Genomic DNA, 19,728 nt, shown 5'->3' with positions numbered 1-19,728 from the left:
CGCGCGCCTGTAGTTCCAGCTACTTGGAAGGCTGAGGCGGAAGGATCTCCGTTCCCCAGCAGGTCGAGGCTGCGGTGGCCGGGAGCGGCCACTGCACTCCAGTCTGGGTGACAGAGTGAGACTCCAACTCAAAAAAAAAAAAAAAAAGAATAGTTATCATGAACGTAATCATGATGCCATGTGGACTGCCAAATGCTCAATGTCACTGCCACGACTATGGGGTGACAGGAATCAAGGAAAAGAATCTCATTGGCCTCCCACGCTTTACAGACGGTGTTCATAGCATCTCAGACATGCCTCCATCATAGCACTATGCCTTTTCCAGTTGTAAATGGATAAGAAAACTGTATCACAACTGGTCTTCCAACCCATTTGTGTTGAAGGTAGGGGCCTTAGTGTATTCCTCTTTATATTTCATTGTCCTGCACCCAAACAACTAAAGGAAGGCTGAATTAATAAACGAAGTGCCGAAATGGAAAAAGTTCAGGCACGGTGCTCAAGGCGTTTGCTCCCGGGTCTGGTGCTCACTCGCTGTGACTTCGAGCAGATCCTCCCCTCCCCGAAACTCAGTTTCTCCATCTGTTGCACAAGATGGTTGGCTCGGATTCTCCTCAACCTTCCTTCTAGTTCGGACACTCGGCTACATGGTCGGGACGAGCAGGGACTCCAGCAGGCGACATCAAGGCTCAGCACCCCCGCCTGTCCTTGCGGGTCCACCTCGGCCCAGCTCGACAAGCTGCCTCCCTCTGAATGGGGGCCTCTGCCCCCACCGCGCTGCTCACCCAGGTTAGCCAACTGCTGCGCGGCCTGGCAGGGCAGAAGCCGTAGCTTTTCCTCAGCTCCCGGGGTACCGCAACAGCTCCCAGCTCTCTCCACGCCGCTTCTGACAGCCCAATGGCGCAGGCGCGCGAAGCCCGAGCAGATCGATGGAAAGCGCTGAGCAGACCCAAGGAGAAGGGACGAGCGCCGAGCGATAGATGACGGAGGGACGCGCATGCGTAAAGAGGAGAAGGCGGGGCCGGAGGCAGCGGTGCCGACGAGAATCTTTCACTAGTCTCCTGTCGGGTCCATCAAACCTTATTGAGCCTCTCAGGGCAGGTTGCCAAGCAGCCAGACGGAGCAAGTCACATTCTCTTTCCTCAGGGAGTTCACATCCTAGGGCCTGGCTCCAACTACCACTATGTGAAAAGATTGCTCTTTGGGAGCCTCAATCTTTGGCTAGCCAATGAAGTAATCGCCGGATGCCTTCGCAGGCCAGGAATTGCCAGAGCTTGGTATGTGTGAGACGTCTAACATGGCAACTCAAGTCACCTTTTTTTGTTTTTGTTTTTTCTTGAGTTGTATTCTCACTCTGTTGCTGTCTTACTTAGGCGGTCCTTCTGCCTCAGGATCTGAGTAGCTGGGACTACGGGCAGGTGCCACCACGCCCGGCTCATGTTTTGTTTTTTTGGTACCAAAGTGCTGGGTATCACAGGTGTGAGCCACTGCACCTGGCGCATCTGGCCTTGCTGGTCTTTGAACATGCAGTCTCGCTCAGGGCTCTTACACTTGGAGCATAATCTGCTTGGAAGGTTCTTACCCAATATATCCACCTGATTCTTCAGGGGGCAGTTCAGTTTCACCGTGTCACTGAAACCCTCGCTGACCAACAGCCCCCCTCCCCACCCCCATCATGCCACAGCACTTCAGTCTGGGAGACAGAGCAAGACCCCAACTCAAAAAAAAACCAAAAACACCAAAACACACATACACAAAACCAAAAACCAAAAACAGCAAGGAGGCCAATGTAGCTGAAGAGAAGTAGCTAGGGGGAGAGTGAATGGTGGTGGAGAAGGTCAGAGAGGCAATGGGAAGAGGGTGGAGAATTCAGATCCCTTGGAACTTGTAGGCTATATTGAGTAGCTTTCAATTTTGCTGTGAGATAGGAAGCTACCAGAGATTGTTGAGCAGAGGGACATGATATAACAGAGTGTTAAAAGATCACTCTGGGCCAGGCTCAGCTTGTAATCTCAGCACTTTGGGAGGCCGAGGCGACTGGATTGTCTGAGCCAGCAGGTTCGAGACGAGCCCCGGGAACTTGGTGAGCCCTCGTCTCTATAATAAATCAAAAATGAGCCGGGCACGGTAGCGCTCGCCTGTAGTTCCAGTTACTTGGAACGCTGAGGCGAAAGGATTGCCGGAGCCCAGCAGGTCGACGCTGGGGTAGTCGTGAGCGTGCCACTGCACTTCAGCCTAGGCCACAGAGTGAGACTCCAACTAAAAAAAAAAAAAGATCACTCTGGTTGCTATGTATATAGCAGACTCCCTGAAAACAGTGAGAGAACTACTTACTACTTATGAGGCTGCAACTGCATGAGAGACCCCAATCGCTTGATTCTACACAACTCCCACAATTGTGAGAGATAATAATAAAATAATTGTTATTCTAAGCACTAAGTTTTGGAGTGGTTTGTTAAACTGCAGTAGATAATAGGAACACTAGTCATTCTCTCCCATGCATTCCTACAATTTCCTGATATTTTGAAAGCTTCCTTTTGAGAAAAAAAATCCATGTCTTAATCCTTGAGTTGCTTTAGTTCCCTGCCAGTTAGGAGGTAGAGTATGATTAAAAAAATAAAGGAGTTAGCTGGGCATGGTGGCTCAACCTGTAATCCCAGCACATTGGGAGGCTGAGGCAAGAGGATTGTCTGAGCCTACAGGTTTGAAACCAGCCTGGGCAACGTGGCAAAACCTCAACTCTACAGTAAATCAAAAAATTAGCTGTGTATAGTGGCATGTACCTGTAGTCCCAGCTACTGGGGGGAGGGAGGGTCTGAGTGATTGGCCACAGGAGACCTGAAACCTGACTATCCCTTTCCTCTACAGAAAGATTCTCTCTTTTCTTGGAATTAGCTAAAGCAAGCAGAAGCCTTGGGAATCACAGCATGGTTTTGAGGTAAGAACCAGTTATAAAATAAGAACAGCAATCAGCCCCATAGCTGTCGTCCATTTTAAATGCTTATGTTTATTTTTTATTTTTTTTATTATTATTATTTTTTTAGTTGGAGTCTCACTCTGTTAGCCAGACTAGAGTGCAATGGCCGCTTCCAGCCACTGCAGCCTCAGCTGGCTGGGCTCCAGTGATCCTTCCGCCTCAGCCTTCCAAGTAGCTGGAACTACAGGCATGCGCTACCACGCCCAACTAATTTTTGATTTATTGTAGAGATGAGGTCTAATCAAGTTGCCCAGATAGGTCTTGAACCTGCGGGCTCAGGCAATCCACTCACCTTGGCCTCCCAAAGTGCTGGGATTACAGGCTGAGCCACCGAGCCCGGCCAATACTTATGTTAAAACTAGCAAATATTTTCAGGGAACTAGAGGACTTTCTCTTCTATTTGAATTATGTGGTGAAAACCTGACCTCACACAGGTATGTAGTTGGGGAGAGAAAGAGATTTTAATAGGCTTTTCAGATAATTATAAGTATTCTTCTTTGATACTACACTAAAACTCAATAGTGATAGTCTGTTAAATGTTGCAATATAGAATCTGAAATTATATTAATGAACATTTTGAACTCTGTTACAATACTTGAACTTGGAATGAACATTTTACCCATACATAATTTTGCAGTTTGCAATAGTACTAATTTGTAAAATATTGGTTCACAGAGTTATGTCTTTTCAATGATGACTCATTATACAATATTTTTAAAAACCGCATTTGTTAATATCACTACCAGTCTCAGAACAATCTTAAATATTGGAAAAACTGACAAGCTTATGATGACACAACAGGTTTTCTACAATTCTAATTTTCTCTTAAAATCACAAATATTATCATTAACAAATACTGTGGCCTGGTGTGGTGGTGCACATCTGTAATCCCAGTGCTTTGAGAGACCAAGAGTTTGAGACCAGCCTGGGCAACATAGGGAGACTCTCCATCTCAAATTTGTGAAACAAAACAAAACAGATACTAATAGAAGTTTTCCTTGAGGTAACTGTCTCACTTTGTTCATTTTGATAACTTACTGACTAATGTTGTCAGTTCTTTTAAGTAAATATAATGCTCCTTGAAAAAGCGATTGTGCAACTTACAACTCAATCACACAAATGCTTTTATTGGAGACAACCTGATGGTTGTATGCACAGAAGTGTTATGTGTGTAATTCCTATTTCATCACACAGAACATTAAAAAGACATGTACTGAAGCCAAGATACAATAAAATTAATATATTCTGCATCATCAAAGATCTTAAGTGTAACTCACTTTGCTTAATTATTATTTATTTTTTGCTGCAAGAGTGTGGCAATGAAGAAAACAATGACTATTAGTAAAGTTTGGTGCTACTGCTTTGATTGATGCTAAATCAGGCAGCAACAGGTTTTTAAAATTTTTATTTATCTATTTTGAGTTGGAGTCTTACTCTGTCATCCAGGCTGGAGTGCAGTGACATGCTCACGGCCATCCCAGCGTCGACCTGCTGGGCTCAGGCGATCCTTCCACCTCAGCCTTCCAAGTAGCTGGAACCATAGACACGCGCTACCATGCCCGGCTAGTTTTTGATTTATTGTAGAGACGAGTTCTCGCCAAGTTGCCGGGGCTGGTCTCGACCCCATAGGCTCAGGTAATCTACTCACCTCGGCCTCCCAAAGTGCTGGGATTACAGGCTGAGCCACCGAGCCCTGCTGGCAGCAGCAGTTTTACCAGACATTGCTCTTGCACCATCAATGCAAATATCAATATGATGAAAAAGGCAAGTAATTTTTTAGCATTATTATGAAAATAGGTTTGACCTGAAAGGTCCACCGAAAACGTTTTGGAGATTCCCAGGAATCCACAGAGCACACGTGAAACACTGTTGCCTTCTAGATTCTTACTGGTTCCCACTGCTTCTAGTATTTGCATTATGGCACATACCATAAAGGATTGTCATCCTCCCTTTCATGTCTTCTCTAACACACTAGGAACCTTTGAAGATAAGGGCTATATCTTATTTGGTCCTCTCTCCCCAGGACCTAGCACAGAACCTGGGACATTCTAAGTGAGTAGTATTGAAAAATTGAAATCTCAGAGGTTTTTCTTTAATCTCCCCTTGTGGTGGGAAAACTGAGCTGAGAGCCAGGTCCCTGACATCATCTCTTCTCTTGAACTTTCTTCCTCACTAAATCAATCCATTTTATTATTCCTCTTGCCTAGCCTCATGTTTGTTTATTATTATTAAGTACATAGGAAGTATTTCATACATGCTTATTGAATACAGACTATTTCCTATAATGTTTGTTTCCTGTTCACAGTGATTATTTCTCATTTCTTTCCCAAGGGATATTTGTGTATATATGTGTGTGTATGTTTGTGCTTGTATATGGTAGGGGAATAACTTAAGAAGGGCAAGCTTTCTAAGCTGTTGGAAGACAAAAGAAATCTTTAAAAAGTTGGGCCTTGGCTCACAAACACTCTTCCCACGGTTTGCTAGAGATTGCTCTGGGAATTTTCTGGCCACATCACAATATTCATCTACTCCATTTGTCTGTAGACTTGTCAATGGGGCCAGGAATTATTGTTTTTAAAGTGCTGGTTGAAAGATAAAAATGAAAAAAGAAACTCCACTTTGGCAACCAATTGCAGGTCCTAAAACATTTGTATTTTATTTTTGTATGTAAGCCCAGTAATTACCTAATAGAGTCATAAGTTAGGGAGGAAATTATGCTACACTGTTTAATATAAAGAACTTGGAAAGAATCTTCATTAATTAGAACTTTAAGATTTATTTTCAAGCACAGAGAATTTTCATCATTGGTGGTTTTAAAGGTCAGGATCTGGACGTTCATGTTCTAAACTGATGGGCCAACTTTAAAAGTAACTGGTGTAATCAATTTGGTGATTTCCCCCCTCCCCCACCTCTCTATTGAAAACAACTTTTCAAGCCGGGCTCGGTGGCTCAGCCTGTAATCCCGTGCTTTGGAAGGCTGAGGTGAGTGGATTGCCTGAGCCCGTGGGTTTGAGACCTGCCTGGGCAACTTGGCGAGACCTCAGCTCTACAATAAATCAAATATTAGCCAGGAGTGGTAGCGCGTGCCTGTAGTTCCAGCTACCTGGAAGGCTGAGGCGGAAGGATTGCCGGAGCCCAGCAGGTCGAGGCTGCGGTGGCCGGGAGCGGCCACTGCACTCCTGTCTGGGTGACAGAGTGAGATTCCAACTCAAAAAAAAAAAAAAAGAAAACTTTTCAGATAGATGATTGTCTCTTACTTTTATTTTTATTTTTTTGAGATTAAAGTCTTGTTCTGTCACCCAGGCTGAAGTGCAATGATGATGTAAGCATAGCTCACTGTAACCTCAAACTCCTGGACTCAAGGGATCCTCTCAGTTTGGTCTCCTGCATAGCCAGGTAGCTCATATTACCACACCTGTTTAATTAAAAAAAAATTTTTGTGTGTGGAGAAGGGGTCTCCCTATGTCACCTAGGCTAGTCTCCAACTCCTGGACTCAAGCAATCCTCTTGCCTCAACCTCCTGAAGTGCTGGGATTCCCATCGTGCCTGGCCTTCCCTTGTTTTTAAATTGGAAAGCATGGTTTTGGGGCCACAGTTCATTTGTTCATTCAACAACTATTTACTGAGTGCCTACTATGCACCAAGAACAATTTTAGGCTCTTGGGATGCATTGAACAAAATAAAGATCTAGTCCTCATAAAGCTTGGAGAGGCAGCATAAATTATAAAGAAGCTAAATAATAACTGCGTAAACTGACAGCATATTAAAAAGTGATAAGTACTTTGGGAATAAGAAGTAGTAGGGCAGGGAGGAGTAGCACATCCAACTTTTTCAGATGTGCATCATGAGCAGTGATTAATCATGTGACTTCTTTAAAAATCCATTGATGATTGGTCATGGCACATCTCTTATTCAGTTTATGCACAGTTTATATACAGACAGAAAAGAGTATAATTGTGTTAGTTCCTTGACTCCAAGCAATAAACACATGACATTTTACAAAAATGAATAAACAAGACAATTAGCCATCTGAAAGTGCAGCAAAGGAATGAGAAATGATAATGCTGGCCGGGCACGGTGGTTCATGCCTGTAATCCCAGCACTTTGGGAGGCTGAGGTGAAAGGATCGCCTGAGCCCATGGGTTCGAGACCAGCCTGGGCAACTTGGCAAGACTGGATCTCTACAATAAATAAAAAAATTAGCCGGGCGTGGTGGCGCATGCCTATAGTTCCAGCTCCTTGGAAGGCTGAGGCGAAAGGATCACCTCAGCCAAGCAGGCTAAGGCTGCGATGGCCATGAGCGTGCCTCTGCACTCCAACCTGGGCAACAGAGTGAGACTCCAACTCAAAAAAAAAAGAAAGAAAGAAAGAAAGAAAAGAAAAAGAAAATACAAAGAATAAAGGGGATCCAAACTTAGAGTATAACAATTCACCAAGACATAGAGAGGATGCTTACTCTATATTATAAGTTATGCCAAAAAAAAAAACAGACAAGTACTGTTTAAACTATTCCTGATAAGGCTTTTTGGTTTGTGTGTTGTTTGTAAAAAAATTTTTTTTTCTTTTTTAATTATTTTATTTTATTTATTTATTTATTTATTTATTTAGAGTTGGAGTCTCACTCTGTTGCCTAGACTGGAGTGCAGTGGCTGCTCCCGGCCACTGCAGCCTCGACTTTTTTTTATTTTAAAGATGTGGGGCTAGGCCGGGCTCGGTGGCTCAGCCTGTAATCCCACACTTTGGGAGGCCGAGGTGAGTGGATTGCCTGAGCTCGCGGATTCGAGACCTGCCTGGGCAACTTGGCGAGACCTCATCTCTACAATAAATCAAAAATCAGCCGGGCGTGGTAGCGCGTGCCTGTAATTCCAGCTACTCAGAAGGCTGAGGTGAAAGGATCGCCCGAGCCCAGCAGGTCGAGGCTGCAGTGGCCGGGAACGGCCACTGCACTCCAGTCTGGGCGTCGAAGTGAGACTCCAACTCAAAAAAAAGATGTGGGGTACAATTCAGGGTCAGGCATATAAATGTTCATTATGCAGGTACCCTTGTTGATGAGGTGTGCCCCTCCTCCCCCAGCAGATTCCTACTACTGCCAATCCTGCCTCCCTGCCACATCTCAAACCCCCCCACAGTTTTCTGCTACTGCCAATCCTTTTCTTATAGGATTATGATAATCATTCAAGGTCCACATATGAGTGAGAACATGTGATATTCAGTTATTTGTTTCTGTGATACGTCACTCTTTGTATTATAGACTCTAAGTCCATCCAGGTTACTGTGAAGTTCAAAATTTTGTTCTTCTTTATGACTGTGTAATATTCCATCGTGTATTTTAACTTTAAAATACGTGTTAAGGGTGAGATACTCAGTTACAGTGGCAAGAATTCATACCAGGGATATGCTTCATGAATGAAAATTTGTCCGTAGTCTTAGGTTGAGTACCCCAGCACAAAGGATTTCTGTTAGGCAGCATATTTGCAAGCCACTTGAAACATCGGGAGGAAATGAGAAAAGTGACACAGGGAAGAAAGACAGTGAAAGGCTTCTAAGTAAGGAGCTACTGCTGAGGAGGGATAGAATTCAAGCCCAGGTGGGAACACAGAAAATGCCTCTGGATTTTTCCACCTGAGAGATGAGGGAGATGGGGTATGTATACACCTCTATCATCACTGACTGAGGGGTGTCTGAGGGGATGTTCATCTGTGTCTTGTGTTCTGTGTCTTGTGGATAGACCTGCCTTCTCAGCTTCAGAGAGAGCCGTTAGGGGAAGATATGGCCATAGGAGTCAGCAGAAGTGTAAAGAAAAGACCCAGTTTAGCAACAGTGACTGCTACATTTACACACACACACACACACACACACACACACACACACACACACACACACACTTCAATCCAGAGTTGCACATCAATCCAGAGTTGCACATCTCTGAACCCAGATCCTGGCAGGCTGTTTGTTATGAAGTTCTCTTGAAACTCAGAGTCTGGAAAACAAGCAAGGCACTTGTGCACAGGGCACGCCCCCGTGGTCTGACTTTTCATAGTCATAGATCAGTAATACTCCCTGGAATCCCTGGACTAGTTTGCAGATGCTGACGCAGTTGGTTCCACACGCTCTGATGCTGAATCAGGCTGGTATGCCCTGTTCTCCAGAAAGCCAGACTCCAGGGAAGCAGTGCCCCAGCCCCCAGGAACATAATGGTGGGGAGTCCAGCTCAAAGCATTATTCAGGGGATGTGATCTTGGTCTTCTTCTTTGGAGGCAGTTGGTCATTGGAGCCAAGATTGATCCAGGGTTTCAAGTTTCTCTCAATCCAGGATTGAGAAACATCAGCAGATGAAATTTTGGGTATTACAAGTCAAGCATCACATGCACTTGGAAACCAGTCCACCGCTGCCCTGTTGTGGGCATTGAGGGCGCCCGTGAGAACGCCGGCGGACACCTTGAAGTTCACCGTGGGGGGCAATATGGCGTGGCCAGCCCAGCCCTTGACCGACTCACCAGCATGAAGCCTTGTACCACATTTTAAAAATGTACCTCTTTTGATGGGCAGCATGGTTGCTTCCATGTTCTTGCTATTGTGAACAATGCTGCGATAAACATACGTGGGCAGGCCGGGCTCGGTGGCTCAGCCTGTAATCCCAGCACTTTGGGAGACAGAGCCGAGTGGATTGGCTGAGTCCGCGGGTGCAAGACCAGCCCAGGCAACTCGGTGAGCCCTCGTCTCTACAATAAATAGAAAAATTAGCCGGGCGTGGTAGTGCACACCTGTAGTTCCAGCTACTTGGAAAGCTGAGGCGGAAGGATCACTGGTGCCCAACAGGTTGACACTGGGGTGGCCGTAATTGTGCCACTGCACTCCAGCCTGGGCGAAAGAGTGAGACTCCAACTCAAAACAAACAAACAAAAAAACATAAGTGTGCAGGTATCTTTTTCATAGAGTGATTTGAGTTCTTCCGCGTATATTCCAAGTACGGGGATTGTGGGGTGGTATGGAAGGTCAATTTTTAGATCTTTTAGGAATCGTCACACTATTTTCCACAGAGGCTGTACTAGTATACATGCCTAACAACAGTGTAGAAGTGTTCCCTTTTCGCTGCATCCTCTCCAGCATCTGTTGTGTTTTGAGACTATCCTGACTGGAGTTAGGCGGTATCTCAGTGTAGTTTTATTTTGCATTTCTTTGATGACTAGTGAGACTGAGCATTTTTTTTCATGTATCTGTTGGCTGCTCATATGTCTTCTTTTGAGAAGTGTCTATTCATATATTTTGCCCACTCTCTAATGGGGCTGTTTGTTTTTTTCTTTTTGGCACGTTTGAGTTCCTTGCAGATCCTAGATGTTAGGCTTTTGTCAGACATACAGTGGACAAATATTTTTTTCTAGTCTGTGGGATGTCTCCTTGCTCTCTTAATGGTTTCTTTGGCTTTGCAGAAGCTTGTCAGTTTGATGAGGTCCTACTTGTCTATCTTATCTCTTATGGCTTGGGCACTTGGGGTTTTGAGCAGGAATTGGTTGCCAGTTCCAATTTCTATAAGGGTGTCTTCTGCATTTTCTAAGGTTCTTATAGTTTGAGGTTTTACGTTTAGGTCTCTGATCCATTTAGAGTTGATTTTTGTGTATGGTGATAGGTAGGGGTCTTATTTTAATCTTCTGCATGTGGTCAGTCAGTTTTCCCAGCACCATTTACTGAATAGGTTCTCCTCTTGCCAGTGATTGGTGGTGGAGGCTTTGTCGAAGATGAGTTGGTTGAGAAATTGAAGTTTCGCTTCTGGAATCTCTATCCTTTTCCATTTGTCTATATGCCTGTTCTTGTACCGATACCAGGCTGTTTTGGTTATTGTAGCTTTATAATAAAATTTAAAGTCTGGGAGTGTGATACCTTCTGCTTTGTTTTTTTTGCTAAGGATTGTTTTGGCTACTCGTTGTTTACGTTTCCATACGAATTCCTATATTGCCGTTTCCAGGTCTGAGAAGAATGCTGCTGGTAATTTAATGGGTATTGCATTAATTCTATAGACTGCCTTGGGTAGGATGGACATCTTAGTGATGTTGATTCTTCCAGTCCATGAGCATGAAATATTTTTCCATTTGTTTGTGTCATCTTTGATTTCTTTGAACAGTGTTTTGCAGTTTTTATCGTAAAGATCTTTCACATCTCTGGTTAGGAAGATGCCAAGGTATTTGATTGTTTGTGTTTTTTTTGGTGGCAATTGTGAGTGGGATAGTGCTTTTTATTTGGGTTTCTATTTATTTATTGTTGGTGTATGTGTTTGTTTTTTTAAGAGACTGGGTCTCACTATGTTACTATGTTGCCGAGGCTGTAGTACAGTAGCTATTCACAGATGTGATCATGGCACTCTGCAGCCTCCAACTCCTGGGCTCAAGCAATACTTGGTAGCCTCTCAGGTAGCTGCCACCACACTCAGTTAAGTCTTACTTTTTTTTTTTTTAAGTAAAGCAATTTAATTATCAATTTTTCTAATGCTTTAAACTACAGTGTTCTAAATCAATATTATTTTTACTATAGGTTATAATTGGCAGAAAAAGTTTTGAAATTTTTTTTTTTTTTTTTTTGAGTTGGAGTCTCACTCTGTCGCCCAGACTAGAGTGCAGTGGCCACTCCCGGCCACCACAGCCTCGACCTGCTGGGCTCCGGCGATCCTTCCATCTCAGCCTTCCGAGTAGCCGGAATTACAGGCGCACGCTACCATGCCCGGCTAATTTTTTGATTTATTGTAGAGATGAGGTCTCGCCAAGTTGCCCAGGCGGGTCTCGAACCCGCGGGCTCAGGCAATCCACTCACCTCAGCCTCCCAAAGGTGTGGGATTACAGGCTGAGCCACTGAGCCCGTCTTAATGTTTTGACTAAAAGTTTAAAGGTCACAAAACAATAGTAATTTTTCCTGTTATCGTGAGATCTTTTTGCTCAGTTTCAACTTGCCTGGTCGTTTTTGCAGTCTGGCACTACTGTGAAAAACAAGGATTTCTTATACATAAAAATTTAAGCCGGGCTCAGTGGCTCAGCCTGTAATCCCAGCGCTTTGGGAGGCTGAGGTGAGTGGATTGCTTGAGCCCATGGGTTCAAGACTCGCCTGGGCAACTTGGCGAGACCTCATCTCTACAATAAATCAAAAAATTAGCTGGGTGTGGTAGCACTCGCTATAGTTCCAGCTACTTGGAGGGCTGAGGCAGCAGGATCACCGGCGCCCAGCAGGTCGAGGCTGCGGTGGCCGGGAGCGGCCACTGCACTCCAGTCTGGGCGACAGAGTGAGACTCCAACTCAAAAAAAAAAAAAAAAAAATTAGCATGTCATAATAAGAATGTGAAAAGCTAGCATTTCAAATTAATGGTACAATAATAGGTCATCCAAAAAAGGAAGCTGAGGAAACAGGCTAGGGATTTGGAAAATATATACATAAAACAGAACAAATTATACAGAACAAATTCCAGATGGATTAAAGAGTTACATGAAAAGAATGAAATGATAAAATTACCAGAAAAAAAATTAGGCAATCATTTATCTAATATTGGTGTGGAAGGATTTTAAGAATTCTATAATAGGTCGGGCTCGGTGGCTCAGCCTGTAATCCCGCGCTTTGGGAGGCCGAAGTGAATGAATTGCCTGAGCTCGCGGTTCGAGACCTGCCTGGGAAACTTGGCGAGACCTCATCTCTACAATAAATCAAAAATTAAGCCGGGCTCAGTGGCTCAGCCTGTAATCCTGCGCATTTGGGAGGCTGAGGTGAGTGGATTGCCTGAGCCCGCGGGTTCGAGACCCGCCTGGGCAGCGAGACCTCATCTCTACAATAAATCAAAAAATCAGCCGGGCGCGGTAGCGCATGCCTGTAATTCCGGGCTACTTGGAAGGCTGAGGCGGAAGGATCGCCGGAGCCCAGCAGGTCGAGGCTGCGGTGGCTAGGAGCGGCCACCGCACTCCAGTCTGGGCGGCAGAGTGAGACTCCAACTCAAAAAAAAACCAAAAAATTAGCTGGGTGTGGTAGCATGCACCTGTAATTTCGGCTACTTGGAAGGCTGAGGCAGAAGGATCGCCGGAGCCCAGCAGGTCGAGGCTGCAGTGACTGGGAGTGGCCACTGCACTCCAGTCTGGGTGACAGAGTGAGATTCCAACTCAAAAAAAAAAGAGCCTGGGCTTGGTGGCTCAGCCTGTAGTCCCAGCACTTTGAGAGGCCTAGGCTAATCGATTGCCTGAACCCACAGGTTCACGACCAACCCGGGTAATTTGTCGAGACCTTGTCTCTACAATAAATAAAAAACTAGCTGGACATGATGGCACATGTCTGTAGTTTCAGCTACTTGGAAGGCTGAGGTGGAAGGATCACCTGAGCCCAGCAGGTGGAGGCTGCGGTAACTGTTAGCATGCACTGCACTCCAGCCAGGGCGACAGAGTGAGACTCCAACTCAAAAAAAAAAAAAAAATCAGCATGCTGTAGAGGTATCTGCACTCTCATGTTCATTTCAGCATTATTCACAATAGCCAAAATATGAAATCAACCTAAGTATCTACCAATGGATGAATGAATAAAGAAAATGTGGCATATATATGCAATGGAATACTAGACAACAGACAGCTTTGAAAAAGAAATAAATTCTGCCAGGCATGGTGGCTCAAGCCTGTATTCCCAGCACTTTGGGAGACTGAGGCAAGAAGATTGCTTGACCTCAGAGATTCGAGACCAGGCTGAGCAACATGGCGAGACCTTGTCTCTACAATAAATCAAAAAATTAGTTGGGCGTGGTAGCATGCACCTATAGTTCCAGTAACTTGGAAGGCTGAGGTGGAAGGATCGCTGGAGCCCAGCAGGTCGAGGCTGTGTGGCCATGAGCATGCCACTGCATTCCAGCCTGGGCAACAGAGTGAGACTCCGACTAAAAAAAATAAAAAGAAATAATAAATAAATAAAAGAAAAAGAAATTCTGTCATTCATGAAAACATGGACAAAATGCTAAGTGGAATAAGGCAGGCACAAAAAGACAAATACTGTATGATCTCATTTGTATGTGGAATCTAAAAAGTTAATCTCATAGAAAGAGTAGAAAGGTTGTTGCCAGAGGACAGGAAGGAATGGTGAAAAGAAAGATGTTGATCAAAGGGCACAAAATCTAGTTAGACTGGAGGAATCAGTTTTAGTGATTTATTGCATTGCATAGGGACCATAGTTAATAAAAATGTATTGTACATTTGAAAATTGCTGAATGAAGAGATTTTTTAAACATTTTTGCCGCACAAAAAATGATCAGTTGATGAAAAAGGATGAAGTCAAAATTGAGTGACTTAGTTAAAGAATAGCCATTTTAACATAGCTTAAGCTTTGTCATATTTTGCTAGCTATCTATTCCACTCCCCACTTCCTGATCATTAGCCAAGGACGAAACCAGCTTTCTGGAGGTAGTCACTGATAACTTGCATCTCCCAAGTATGTCTTCAACTGATGATTACTGTATTCCAGGCCTTCATCTATCAGCTACACAAGACCAAACTGACTTAATCGTAACCAGCCTTTAGTGACTGCTCACCAGCCCACCAGAGACTGAAGGCCCTGAAGTCACAGGACTGATTGCCCTAACAATGTCAAGGACACAAGATTGGTATTACCAATACTCAGGAATGCAGCTGCTGGACATTTTTTTTTTTTTACCATCTTCTTGTTAAAACTTTTTTTTTTTTTTTTTTGAGTTGGAGACTCACTCTGTCACCGAGACTGGAGTGCAAAAGTCTCGACCAGCTGGGCCCCGGCGATCCTTCCGCCTCAGCCTTCCAAGTAGCTGGAGCTACAGGTGTGCCTACCACGCCTGGCTAATTATTTATTTATTTATTTACTTATTTACTTATTTATTTATTTATTTATTTATTTATTTATGAGTTGGAGTCTCACTCTGTCACCCAGACTGGAGTGCAGTGGCCGCTCCCGGCCACCGCAGCCTCAACCTGCTGGGCTTCGGCGATCCTTCCGCCTCAGCCTTCCAGGTAGCCGGAATTACAGGCATGCGCTAGCTACCACGCCCGGATGATTTTTTGATTTATTGTAGAGATGAGGTCTTGCCAAGTTGCCCAGGCGGGTCTCAAACGCGCGGGCTCAGGCAATCCACTCACCTCAGCCTTCCAAAGTGCTGGGATTACAGGGCTGAGCCCCCGAGCCCGGCTGTTAAAACTTTAAAAGCCCTCCTTCCTCAAATCCCCTCACTGCTCTACATCTTTTATTCTTTTATTTTTTTGAGTAGGAGTCTCACACGCTGCCAAGGCTGGGGTGCAGTGGCACAATCACAGCGTCGACCTACTGGACTCCGGCGATCCTTCCGCCTCAGCCTTCCAAGTAGCCGGAACTGCAGGCACGCGCTACTGAGCCTGGCTAATTTTTTATTTATTGTAGAGACAAGGTTTTGCCAAATTTCCTGGGTTGATCTTGAACCCGAGGGCTCAGGAAATTCACTTGCTTCAGCCTCCCAAAGTGCTGGGATTACAGAGCCTGGCCTCTGTACTACATCTTATGTCAGTCCCATTTAAATCCTATCCTGAATCTGAATAAACTATTTTGCTTTACCTTTGCGATTCTTTTGCTTTATTCCCATGGTACTGGCCCAGAGTACCTCAGTTTACCTTAACAGTTGGTGAGGTGACAGATATATTAATGAGTTTGAGTGACTCTTTCTGCAATGTATACATAGACCAAAATATCACATTGTATCCTGAAAATACAATTATTATTTATTAATTAAAAATAAATTAATTTTTAAAAAGTTTTTATTTTTAATTTTAATTTTTTTTTTTTTTTGAGTAGGAGTCTCTGTCACCCAGGCTGGAGTGCAGTGACACGCTTATGGCCACCACAGCCTCACCCTGCTAGGCTTAGATGGTCCTTCTACCTCAGCCTTCCAAGGAGCTGGAACTACAGGCGTGTGCCACCAAGGCTGGCTGATTTTTTTATTTACTGTGGAGGCGAGGTCTTGCCAAGCCAGGCTGGCCTCGAACCCCTGGACTCAGGCAATGCTCTTGCCTCTGCCTGCCAAAGTGCTGGGATTACATGAGCCACAGTGTCTGGCAATTTTTAAAAGTTTTTAAAAGGTGGAAGCTGAGGCACAGAGAGGTTAAGCAGCTTGCCCATGGTCAATAGCTAGTATTTGGCAAAACCAGAATATGAATACAGTTGACTATAGAGAATAGCTCTTAACTCGTATACAGTAGTATATTGTCTCACCATGGTATATATCCATGGTCTATATGGCTTATTCCATAAAGAAAAAGATTTCTTTTGTGTGTGTGTATGTGTGTGTGTGTGTGTGTGTGTGTGTGTGTGTGTGTGTGTATGTACAATCTTTATTTCAGATATTTGTTAAAACACCATTGCTATTTCTCAGGACAAGAGTAAAGATCACCCCCTGCAGAAACTTGGGAACTATGTACGGAATTTTTACAAACAGAGGCAATGCTTTAGCTTAAGCTTGACTGCTGACCAGAGAATGGAGTTCTGAGTGGACTCAAGGAACAAAAGGAAACCAGACAGGGAAAAGGAAGGTGCCCCTCTGAACCAAATTTGAGCTGCCATCAGGGCATATCTTGTGGTGGTCACAGATCATAGCCTGTTTTTAGGTGGTTTGGGTACAGCACAGGATTCCATTTGTCACCTCTGGCTGAGGTGCCATGAAGTCAATGTCACTCAAGTTCCTAGCCAGCCAAACTCCTGCAGCAAAGAGTCTCAAATTGAAGATCAAGTTCCTCTGGAAATCATTCCTATCGGTTGCAAAGCATTAGACGCCCCGAAGCCAATCTCCCACGTTGTCCAGAATCTCTGGAGGTTCATTTGCTGAGCAGTTAGTGCTCATGGCGACCCGGCTGGAAGCCATCGTAGTACCTCCGGGATGAGCTTGTGTGTCTCTCGATGCACCTTATCAGTGGCGAGGGCTCAAGAAAAAAGACTACAAATTCATAAAATTTTTAAATATTTTATGTTAGGAAAGAAATTACATGACAGCAAAGGGCAAAGAACAGACAGCAAAAGCGTATTTGCAACACTTGACAGGACAAAGGGGTTAAATATACAGGATATAGCACGTTAGTTACCAAGTAAGCAGGCTTTGAATCTGGGAGACCACCATCCAAACCCTTGCTTCGTTGCTTTCTACTTACCTTGGGCAAGTTACTTATTTCCCCTTTGTCCTAGATTTCCCATTTGGCAAAGGGCATAACAATGGTACTTCATAGAGTTGTTGAGAAGATAAAACAAGATAGTAAGTGTATAGTACTTAGCACAGTGCTTTGTACTAAGAGAATGATCAGTGACTACCCAGCTTTTATTATTTCAGTACTATGTAAAGGTTGTTACAAACCAGTAAGACAAGTATAATGAAATCAATGGAAAAATACATGATGGGTAGTTTATGAAGAAGAAAATAATGTTTCGATATAGTTAATAAACAAAGCAATGCAAATTAAAATAACAATTTTACCATTTTCCAACACATCATATTCTCAAAAAATATTTCTAAGTGTTAATAGGAAATATATATTAAAGGGAATAAAGCTGGGCTTGGAGGCTCAGCCTGTAATCCCGCACTTTGGGAGGCTGAGGTGAGTGGATTGCCTGAGCCCACGGGTTCGAGACCCACCTAGGCAACTTGGTGAGCCCTCATCTCTACAATAAATCAAAAATTAGCCAGGCGTGGTAGCGCACGCCTGTAGTTCCAGCTACTTGGAAGGCTGAGGCGGAGGGATCGCCGGAGCCTAGTGGGTGGAGGCTGCGGTGGCAGGGAGCGGCCACTGCACTCCAGTCTGGGTGACAGAGTGAGACTCCAACTCAAAAAAAAAAAAAGGGAATGAAAATTGATTCCTCTTTCCTACAGGGCAATTTGGCAGTTTGATGAAGTGATTTTAGGAAGTTACTCTAAGGAAATAATAAAATAGGCAATGCAAGAATATATACATGGGATTTTATTGTAACATTTATCGCTTTCAGTATTGAAAATTTCTAAACTATGTCTTAATATCCATCTGTAGACGGTTTACAATGAATACGTTATCAAAGTTCCTTATAACGAAACAAAATTGCAGCCAACAAAAATAATTGAATTTTTAATGTTAAAATTAGTTATGTTAAAATGAGTACCCCCTTGTCCCAGTCGCCATTATTTCCTCCTTAGATTACTCCCTGCCGCCTGTCTCCTTCTGAACCTGTTCTCTATGCATCCACCAAAGAAAAATCTAATCATGTCACTCCTTGCTTAATTCTTGGGGCTGCGCATCGGAAAGCCCTAAAATTAACCTATAAGGCTAGAATCTCTCCTCTCTCTCACCTTACCCTCCATTAACAGGGTTTTCAGCATGTTTCCCAGTTGACCTTGGGTCCAGTTACCCTCCTTATGAATTTAGCATTTCATTGAGCCCCATTAGTTGGAATCATTCTGTTTTGTCCTCTAATAACCGGTATCTTCACTTCTTTGTAGCTCTTGTACAAATGTTATTAAATGTTGTTCATGCAATTATTTGTTTAATATATGTCTCTCCCATTAATTTAAATCCTATGAGGGCAAAAATAATCAGTTTTAGCTACAATTTTACCTATTCACCTAGGTGCTTGTTGTACATTTATTAAGTGAATGAATGATTAAATGAAATGCAGGCTACAAAATTTACAGTGTGAGTTAAAGAGAAAGTTTCGTGTAGCCAGTACTAGGCACAGAAGCGGATTACCCCATGTAGGTGCATGTGGGCTAGGTTCTTCCTTGAAGGCCAGAGAAAGGAAAGGCATGCCTCAGATCTGCATGGGGCAGAGAGCTTGCTGGAAAGAGCAGAGGTGGGTGGGGTGGCAACCTCTGGGTTCCTGCTCCGTGGATGAGAAGGGGTTTCATGGGAAGGAGGTGTCTCCTGTGGACCACCCAAGGTGCAGGAGGTGGGGGAGGTAAAGGCTGCTGCGAGGCTGAACTGGGATGTCAGGCTGTGTTTTGGGGAGAGATACCTCAGGGGAGCAGAGTACTGCAAGAGAGGGACTAAACATCACCCTCCAGAAAAAGGAGTTTCCCAGCCAGGACACAACCTAGAAGACAACGCGGGACCCTGCAAGCCACTTGGGTGAGCAACTGGTCACTGCACTCTCGTGTTGTACCCCGACTGAGACAACTGGGACCCTGAGACCACACTTGAGGTTGTGACTGCCGTGAGGGGAACGTACAGGCACCAGGTCTTTCCCAAGGCACCATTTTTTTTTGGTTTTGTTTTTTGTCTTTTTTGGTTTTCAGGTTTTTATTGTGGACATATTTCTGGTGGTAGGGCAAGACATCCCAGGAGGGGCCAGAGGCAGCCAGGCAGGTAGAATAGGGAAGGACTTTACTCTTGGATCTTCAGTTCCAGGCCACCTGACAGAGGGCACAGGGCAGACAAAAGGTGGGAGCTGCCCAGTCATGCCTGATGGAGTCCTGGATGTGGTAGCGCTTGCACATGCCGGTGCAGAGGGAGTGCAGGGCACGCAGCAGCGCTCTCCAAAGTTGTCGGGGGGCGGCAGGCGAGGCACAGAGGGACAAAAGTGCCACACAGACAGACGGGCATGTCGTTGCAGCAGTTCCTGTGACCCATGTGCCAGTCACTGGGCTGGGTCTGGTAGCAGCTGCTGGTAGCGCACTGGAGCTGACTGGTTGCTGGATAGGCCATGGCTGCAGGACAGCAATGGCAGTGGTGGAGACAAAGGTGTGAGGTGTGGATGACGTGAACATTGAGTTTGGGTACCTGTTCTTTTTTTTTTTTTTTTTT

General features: G+C 44.4%; 1 protein-coding gene and 2 pseudogenes across 4 annotated transcripts in view; all 3 read right to left on the bottom strand.

Moving 5' to 3' along the window:
- The window catches only part of EIF2B3 (eukaryotic translation initiation factor 2B subunit gamma), a 165,785-nt gene extending 164,803 nt beyond the window's left edge, over positions 1 to 982 (bottom strand). For all 3 annotated transcript variants that reach the window (XM_008067655.1, XM_008067654.2, XM_021717415.1), the window contains exon 1: positions 783 to 982. The gene's annotated coding sequence lies outside the window, so the exon portion shown is untranslated. The remainder of the gene's footprint in view (positions 1 to 782) is intronic.
- Positions 983 to 16,285: 15,303 nt separating this feature from the next.
- LOC110596507 lies at positions 16,286 to 16,832 on the bottom strand (annotated as a pseudogene). Its single transcript, XR_002482514.1, has one exon. The product of XR_002482514.1 is annotated as a mitochondrial import receptor subunit TOM6 homolog pseudogene (transcript).
- Positions 16,833 to 19,322: 2,490 nt separating this feature from the next.
- LOC103270129 lies at positions 19,323 to 19,629 on the bottom strand (annotated as a pseudogene).
- Between the last annotated feature and the right edge of the window lie 99 nt (positions 19,630 to 19,728).

The sequence above is a fragment of the Carlito syrichta genome, unplaced genomic scaffold (genome assembly GCF_000164805.1).
Source record: "Carlito syrichta isolate Samal-C Ts95f unplaced genomic scaffold, Tarsius_syrichta-2.0.1 Scaffold309730, whole genome shotgun sequence".
Classification (NCBI taxonomy): domain Eukaryota; kingdom Metazoa; phylum Chordata; class Mammalia; order Primates; family Tarsiidae; genus Carlito; species Carlito syrichta.
The sequence above is the reverse complement of the archived record's forward strand: the minus strand, read 5'-3'. Positions and strand labels throughout refer to the sequence as shown.